At 33.3% G+C, this 8564-nt stretch overlaps 1 non-coding gene across 1 annotated transcript; it reads right to left on the reverse strand.

Annotated features, from left to right (window-relative positions):
• Positions 1–4498: 4498 nt before the first annotated feature.
• LOC128034193 (small nucleolar RNA R71) lies at positions 4499–4605 on the reverse strand. Its single transcript, XR_008190325.1, has one exon. It is a non-coding gene; the product is annotated as a small nucleolar RNA R71 (small nucleolar RNA).
• Positions 4606–8564: the final 3959 nt, after the last annotated feature.

Genomic DNA, 8564 nt, shown 5'->3' on the forward strand with positions numbered 1-8564 from the left:
TTCTCATTGGTTTTAAACATGATAATTTTCATATTAAAACTCACAAATTAAAATACAAAACCCAATAATAATTTAATCATAAAACAAATATATCATACATTAGAATTTTGTACTAATAAAAATGCTGGAATTCATTACTAAAGTTTGAAACTTCATCATGTATGTTAAAAGGCGTGTTTATTTGGTGGGTTTTATTCGAAAAGAAACCATGTGTAAAAGGCTCATGAACAGTATTAAAAGAGTTAATATATTATTTAGTATTTCAGTTTGATTTAATATTCAATTTGGTACTTAAGCTTGGCTTTAATGGTTATTTTGGTGCCTTGGTATTAAAAGCATAAGTACTTAATTGAAAAAAAGCTACAAAATTAAACATTGAAGCCAAACTCAAGAACCAAATTAAATATTGAAGCCAATTTCAGGTATCAAATTGTATATTAACACGTATTAAAAGTTATTACATTAAATTTATTCCCAATTCATAATTTGATCTGAAATCAAATAATGTAAACCAAAAATCCAAATGAAAAAAACTTGAACATCATCAGAAAAAAAATAAAACTTAAAACTAATCTGAGTTAGATTGAAGGGACCTAATCAATTCACATGTATAATTAAAAGCGAATGTTAACCTTAAGCAATAACATTTGCTTGTTTCTTTGAATGAACATCTATCCTTATCGTTGATAGCAGACAAAATTATAATACGTCAAAACCAAGAATAAACATAAATCTTCAACGAGTTTAAGATTAGGGTCACAAGTTTTCCAGCTCATCATCTACCGTTTCCAAGTTCCAACTAGTTGCCTTAACGTATCGGGCACTTGCCACTACAGTTGACACGGCAGTAATGAGCAGCTCCACCCTCCTGCCTTAATTACCAGTCCATGAAATACAACCATAAAACTTGAGTCAAACCTTTCATATTTTCAATTTCAAAACAACCCCATTGAAGCAAATTGGCCTGAATTTGAAGCAGATGCTGTCAGTAATCTTGGTTTTCATGGCTTTGCTCGTCGTCAGCTGCCTGCATGTGTATAACAACTGGTTCGGAAGTACTGGGAACAGCCATGGAGTTGAATATTGCGTGGTGTGCCTTAGCAAGGTTTCCAAGGGGGAAAAGCTCCGGTGGCTAAGGTGTCGCCATTGTTTTCATGTTCACTGTATCGATGCATGGCTTAAAGTTGGCACAACTTGCCCTATTTGCAGGGTTAACGTTGCCCCTAAACGGAACTTTATCATTTCTTCCATGGTTTCTTTAGCTAAAAGAGTCGGGCAATGGATTGAAAACCCACTTTCGTCTGAGCTTACAGTGGCATTTTGTGAGAGTTTTGGCTTTATGTAATGATGTTAATTAGCTTAAGCCTAGCAGCCTGCAAACCCGGATTTCATTCTTTAATGGGTTGTTCTTAGAGAGAATGGTAGGGCAATTAGCCTGACTATATACATACATATTCTTTTTATTCATCGTTTGATTTTGCTTACAAATTACAAGCAGGTAGACTGTAATTAAGAAGCATTTTTTTTACAAGGCAAAATTCTATTTTTAACTACTTACTATCTTTGAAGATCTCTCAAATCCCCCCATTGTTCATTGTTCTTACCAACAGAACCATATAATTTGTAAGTTAAATATTACAAATACAAAATAAGATTCTTTATTTTCTCCATGGTGTAAAATGGAGGGTTTTCAACCTCAAAACATGAAAAGCTTGAGAGTAATCTCAACCATTAACTTAGGGTAAAAATCCGGCCTGAGATCTTATGCCCCTAAGTTTTTCTATATAATTCACTTTCTCAAAAGCCTAAAAAGATGGTAATCAATGCTCACAGTTCAACCACCACTTTTATTTATGTTAGCGGCTGGCCATTATGAGGTTGAAAATAATTCTCTGTTCATCATTTTGTCTAATCCCCCCTCTCTTTTTCAGTACACTACACAGTAACACTTAAAAGCCCGAAATTGTGGTAAAATCATGCGAGCAACTCACAACATTGGTCGGTTAATTGCATGCAAAAAGGTCACTCTGCGTACATTAAAAAAATCGAGTTTAGCTATAGAAAATGATTAAGCCTATTAATTCAAGCTTACAAATATTATGGTAATGTGAAGAGTAAAGTATGAACATTCAAAAACTGAATGATTTCTTAGAGTACCCAAGAGGCGCCATGATTGCTTTAGCTATTATTACACCATTCTCAATAATGGACAACGAAAGCAATGTTACAAATAGCACCGCATTAACGGTGGAAAATATGGTATGCAATTATGCAAGCAAGATTATATATTTTTGTAGTAAATTACTTTAGCTTTAATTTGAATGCCAACCAAAAGCATGTTAGATATAATTTCATTTGATGTGGTCTGTAATTGTAACGACCAAAAGTAAGAAAATTCTTAATGCAAAACCATATATTTATAAATTTTAATATTAAAAAAAAATTAGAGAAAATTATTGTCAATTTTAAAAGTGAGTAATTAAGGATAATTAATCTCAAAGCTAATGTTATATTATTGTACATATTTTTATTTGCATAATAACAAATTTAGTACTCAAATTTTATATTTTTGTCAATTTGCTATTGATTTAATAAGTTTAGCCCACAATATTTACAAATTCATTAATTTGGTCTTTGATAACTCTAATATTCTAGAGTTATTTGTTCTTTATTTTAGTAGGAATTTAGGATTTTTAGTTATTTTATAATTTAATTTTGTTAGATTTTAGGAATCCTATTTCATTCATGTTTTAAGTTTATAAGTATATATTTAGTGTTAAATTGGACTAATTTTTCTATGTGTTCTTATTCAATATAAGTCCGACAAAGCATGGGAAAGAATAACTTGACATAAGCAGATTTCTGTTCCAATGAAAAATGTCTCCACCCCAACGAAAGTAAATAGACAACTTTCCGCTCCAACGGAACGAAGCATATACTTGATAATTTTTAAAAGTTACGATTATTAGGGGTTATAAAAAGGGGGAAAAATAAACTTTAAAAGAGGAGTAAAAAAGGAGGAGTTGCCCAAGCTTTCACGCACCAAGAATCAATAGATTTCAATTAAAAGATGGAGCTTCTCCATCGTTTTTCCTTCTTATTTCCTTTTCTTATGTTTGGTTATTATTTTAATTTTAAGATATTTTGCAAATTTTCCATGAACTAAATCAAATTTTTAGGGTTACAATGGATTTCATGCTTAATTAATTGAATGTTATTTATTTTCATCTCTTTTTATTATTGATAGATTTTCAATTACTTATTCGTTCTTGTTCTTCTTTGATAATAGTATGACCAACTATTAGTTTGAAAAAACCTAAAGAAACCGAAAGAAGACTTTTCGTTTTAGGTCTAGAATGAATAAATCTTGGTCTTAATTAGATGAGTCACTTCGTGGTTCGTAATTAGAATAGGAATATACTTGCTTATCTTAGGTAGTCACAATTGAGGTTATTCTTAATCAACTTGGTCTACATTATTGACATAGGAATATAGCTCAATAGTTAGATTAAATTAGTTCTTTAATTCCTCGGAAGAGAATTAATGGAATCTTAGTTCCCAAGGTTAATAATCAATTCTATTAGGATAAATTGGGTGGAGATAGATCAATTAGCTAACACAATGGATGAAATTGTAATCCTAGGGTTTTACTATTGATTTTTTTTTAATTTGCATTGATTATTTTTATTTACTTCTAAATTAGTAGAAAATTGTATTCTCGATTAATCTGGATAGGTTTTTAGAGTAAGATTTGGTGATTGGCGTTTTGGTTAGTAATAACTCTATGCGGGACCGGTATTTTATACTACTTGGAATAATACATATACTTGCATGGGCGGTTTTTGATCAGCGTCGTTGTCGAGTAGCTAATTGCTAATTTTGTTAACATCAATTTAATTACTTTTTGCCTAAGTCAAATATATTTTTTGTCTTATTTTCTGGTACCTTTGGCTTTTGTATGCATAGAAGTCAAAATCTAAATTTGCTACCACTTTTGGTGATTGAAAGGACTCCACAAAGACTGAGACGTTTAAGGATCAATTCCGAGGTTAAACACAAAGAGTCAATAATGGTTGATTCTAATAAGAATAAAAATGTTAATCAGTAGAATAATGTACGAGTTCCTTCTGTTGTCCCTGTTGCATTTAGGTGTATCAGAGACTATGTCATCCCGTATGACAAAGGGCTTCGTACTAGTATCTGCTTTTCGACAGTGGAAGCAAATGATTTTGAGATTAAACCGACAGTCAAAGCTAATCAGTTCTCTGGTTTCTCTCATGAAAATCCCAACCAACATCTGCAGAAGTTCATCAAGCTATGCAATACTTTCAAACTTAATGGCGTTTTTACTGAAGTTGTAAAATTAAGGTTGTTCCCATTTTCTTTAACTGGGCGACTTGCAGACCAGTTAGATAGCTTGACCAATGAGTCGATTACAACTTAGAATCAAATGGTGAAAAAGTTTCTGGCTAAGTTCTTTCCTCCAGCAAAGACAACAAAATTGCGGAATAACATTACTAGTTTCTAGCAATATGAAGAGGAAACTTTACATGAGGCATGCGAACGTTCTAAGGACATGCAAAAGAAATATCCTCACCACCAAGTGTTCAAATGGTTGTTTATTCAGACTTCTTACACTGGGTTTAGGGAGTCCATTAAAGGCGATCTGGATGCAATAGCTAATGGGGCATTGTTGAGTAAATCACCTAAAGAAGCTGCCAAGATAATTGTAGGCATGACAGAAAATAATTCGCAATGGATTTCAAGTAGAATTAGGGCAATCAAAAGAAACTGATTGAAGTAGTAGAGGCTGATGTGATGACTACCCTTGTCACTGAAGTGGCTGCCTTGAGACGTGATGTAGATGAGAAAATCGGGGTTCAGGAAGCGACCAATTTATGCCATTTATGATCAGTGTGGGGATGACCATCATTCTTGGCAGTGCATAACTGAAGCAGAACTGGTTGGATTTGTAGGAAATCCAGGAAGACAACAGAATAACCCTTTTTCCAACATGTATAATTCGGGATGAAGAACTCACCCCAACTTTTCTTGGGGAAATAATCAAAGTAGTTGTTCACAAGTTAGGCCGATTGGACCTCTAGGTTTTTCTCAAAACCAGTTTCAAAGGTCACATTGGCAACAACAGCAGGCAGTGGAGAAGAAATCGGCTACTAAAGAGCTACTTCAACAATTCATTCAGGCAACTGATGCTAGGATGAAGGCTTTGGAAACTCAAATGGGTCAGTTAGCTTAGGCTATCAATAGTAGAATTTAAGAGCATTACTATAAGAGTAATAAGACACTCAGCCTCCTCCTAATGCTAATAATCCGAAGAAGCACTGCAAGGCAATCGCCCTTAAAAGTGGTAAGGAGATACCTAACGCTTCTCCTTCAGATGAGATAATTCAAAGAATCAATTGCCTATTCCACACATTGGCGAGAGTACCGTCGAGTTTGACAAAAACCCTAAAGAATATGTTTACCATGAAACAGAAGCAATGAAGCCATCAACGGAGGCGATTAAATCGAAATATCCTCCTCCACCATTCCCACGAATATTGCAAAGGAATAAGATGGATATACAATTCCAAAAATTTCTTGAGGTGTTAAAAAAGTTATCCATTAATATTCATGTTGTTGAAGCGCTAGAATAAATGCTTAGCTATGTAAAATTTATGAAAGATATTTTTTTCGAAGAAAAGACAACTAGGTGATTATGAGAATATAACACTTACTTAGGAGTGCAGTGTCTTAATTCAGAGGAAGCTTCCTCCTAAGTTGAAGAATCCTAAGAGTTTCACAATTCCCTATGCCATCGTCTCGCATACTTTTGGAAAGGCACTTTTCGATTTGGGAGCGAACACTAATTTGATGCCACTCTCTATAGCTCAGTCACGTTACAAATGGTAGATAGAACTCTTTGTTTCCCAAAGGGATGGTTGAAGATGTGCTAGTAAAGGTGAACAAGTTTATTTTTCCGACATGTTTCATTATCTTATATATGAAAGATAGAAAGGTTCCACTTATTCTTGGCAGACCATTCTTTGCGACTGGAAGAGCACAAAATCATGTTTAAGAAGGTAAACTTACCATAAGGGTCAATGATGAGCAAATAATTTTAAAAAAATTCTCTTATTTGAAATACTCGAATGATAAAGAAGAATGCTTCTCAATTAGTGTGATAGACAAAGCTAATTATGATTCTTTTGAGAACATTTATTCGATTGATTCTGTGCAAACTACTTTAATTTTTGAAGCTAAAAGAAAAGATGACGTGGTTAAGGAATCTATGAGCACTTTCGATTATATTCTAAAGTATTATAGACCAATATCAAAGTTTGAATCATTGAGTTTACATTTGGGATCTCTAAAGAATTTGAAGTTCTCAATTAAAGAGCTAGTACAAAAATGCTAGAAGGTAAAGCGGGGGCATGGTAAAAAAGTTTGCTCGAAAACGAATTGAGCCAATGCGATATATTTTCTTATTAAAATCACGACTTAAGCTAAGTCTTTGAAAGTTGAACTTGTGTATGTTAAAATTTTTGAGTTTTAGAGATGTTTTTTTACGAAGCAATAAAACTTCTTCGACAAAGACTCAAGTACTATTAGGGAGAATGTGTAAATCATTAAGACGTCGTCATCAAGTTTCGAAATGCTTAAATTTTGAGAGAGTCATGCCATGGCTATAACTAAGGCGCTTCTTGGGAGGCAACCCAAGTCTTTAGTTTTTTATTTCCTTTTATTATTTACTTATTTTTATTTTTTATTTTTTTTTAGATTGGCGAATCATTTTATTTTATTTTTATCTTTTATTTTAATTTGTTTTTATGAAGGTACGAAGGTTGTTGATGATATAATTCCATGATAATAAGTTGAAGTGCGACTACAAAGAAGAGAAATGAAGGACTTGTTCCGTTGGAGCGAAATTTATTTTCGTTTGAGCGAAACTAGGCAAAGAGTTTGCTAATTTTTACACATACCCGACCTTTACCAGCAGCCACCGTCACCTCCAGCAACCACCGGCGCCCCTTTCAGCTGCATAGAACCAGTGCACCTCTTCCAACTGCCACCTTGCTCACTCTAAATTACACAACATTTACACATTTTGTTAATTTGGTCTTGAATTGAAAATTTAGTCTGCAACATTTGCATAGAATATATATACATTTAGTACTAAATTTGTTATCATACCAATAAAAATTATATGCAATTGAAGGAAAACATTAACACCATGGTTAATTGTCTATAATTGTTCACTTTCAAAATTAACGAGATTAAATTACTTCAATTTTTTTGAAGGGACCAATTTTCTTAATATTAAAATTGAGAAAAGTGTTTTACCTATATTTATAGGGTAAACTACAAAAATAGTCACTTTTATTTGCCTCAAATTACATTTTAGTCACTTATGTTATCGTTTTGTTACGAAGTGGTCACTCTACCGTTAAGCTCCGTTACCTCTCTTACGACAGTCCTATGTAGCAGTCCAAATGGATTTTAAATGCCAACTTGGATGTCCTATGTGGCAATCCAAATTAAATTTATTTAATTAAAAGCCTATTTTCATCCTAGCAACTGGACATCCAAGTTGGCATTTAAAACCCGTTTGGACTGTCACGTAGGACTGCCATTAGGGAGGTAACGGAGTTTAACAGTAGAGTGACCACTTTGTAACAAAACGATAACGCAAGTGACTAAAACGTAACATTTTAAACATAAGTGACTAAAATGTAATCTGAGGTAAATAAAAGTGATTATTTTTATAATTTACACATATTTAGATATAGTCAAAATTCAAGTTCAAGTACGGGGTATTAGGTTGGCTAAACTATTTTGATTTTGGTGCAGCCTAAGTTGAAAATCACCCCACCATACTTTTTATATTAAAAATCACCCCACCGTTTAAAACACCAATTGGTGGAGAAAAAAGAAGTCAAATTTAAATGGACTCCGAAGTTGAAAAATAGGTGCAAATTCAGCGGTATTTTCGCAGCAAAGCAATGAAGAATCCAAGGATTCGGTTCTCTTTTGAGAATTTGTGTTGAAACAAAAGTAACAAGGAAAGATTTTGCATAATTTACGTCACCCGTGAGCCTATACATAGACTTTTTAATTCCTCGTTACACATCAAAAGCTCTATGTTTGTGCAAAAATGGTGACAAAGCATGGGTACACTGCTCATTTTATGTCAAAAAACCCACTTGGTGATTCAGGTCATCCTATACTTAACTACAAACAACAACTATCCTACAGCTTCTAACTCCACTGCAATGTTAATGTAGTTCAAGATTCTCTAAGGGAAAAAGGAAAGATGAATTTATATATAATTAACTTTTAATCCGATACATTCTTAAGTAAGTGAAGAAATTGATAGGATTTAATTTGTTGATATAATTCGATGACAATGGCATGATGTTAAAAGTTCAATTTTTGTGCTTGTAAACTCTTTTACTCCTTCTCCCACTGTAATGTAAGGTTGGCTCAATTCCGCGGAGTACATGCCAACCTCATGCTTCATAACAACATAATCCAAGCCCCTTTTTCCTTTTCCTTGACCTCCA

Source organism: Gossypium raimondii, chromosome 10 (genome assembly GCF_025698545.1).
Source record: "Gossypium raimondii isolate GPD5lz chromosome 10, ASM2569854v1, whole genome shotgun sequence".
NCBI lineage: Eukaryota > Viridiplantae > Streptophyta > Magnoliopsida > Malvales > Malvaceae > Gossypium > Gossypium raimondii.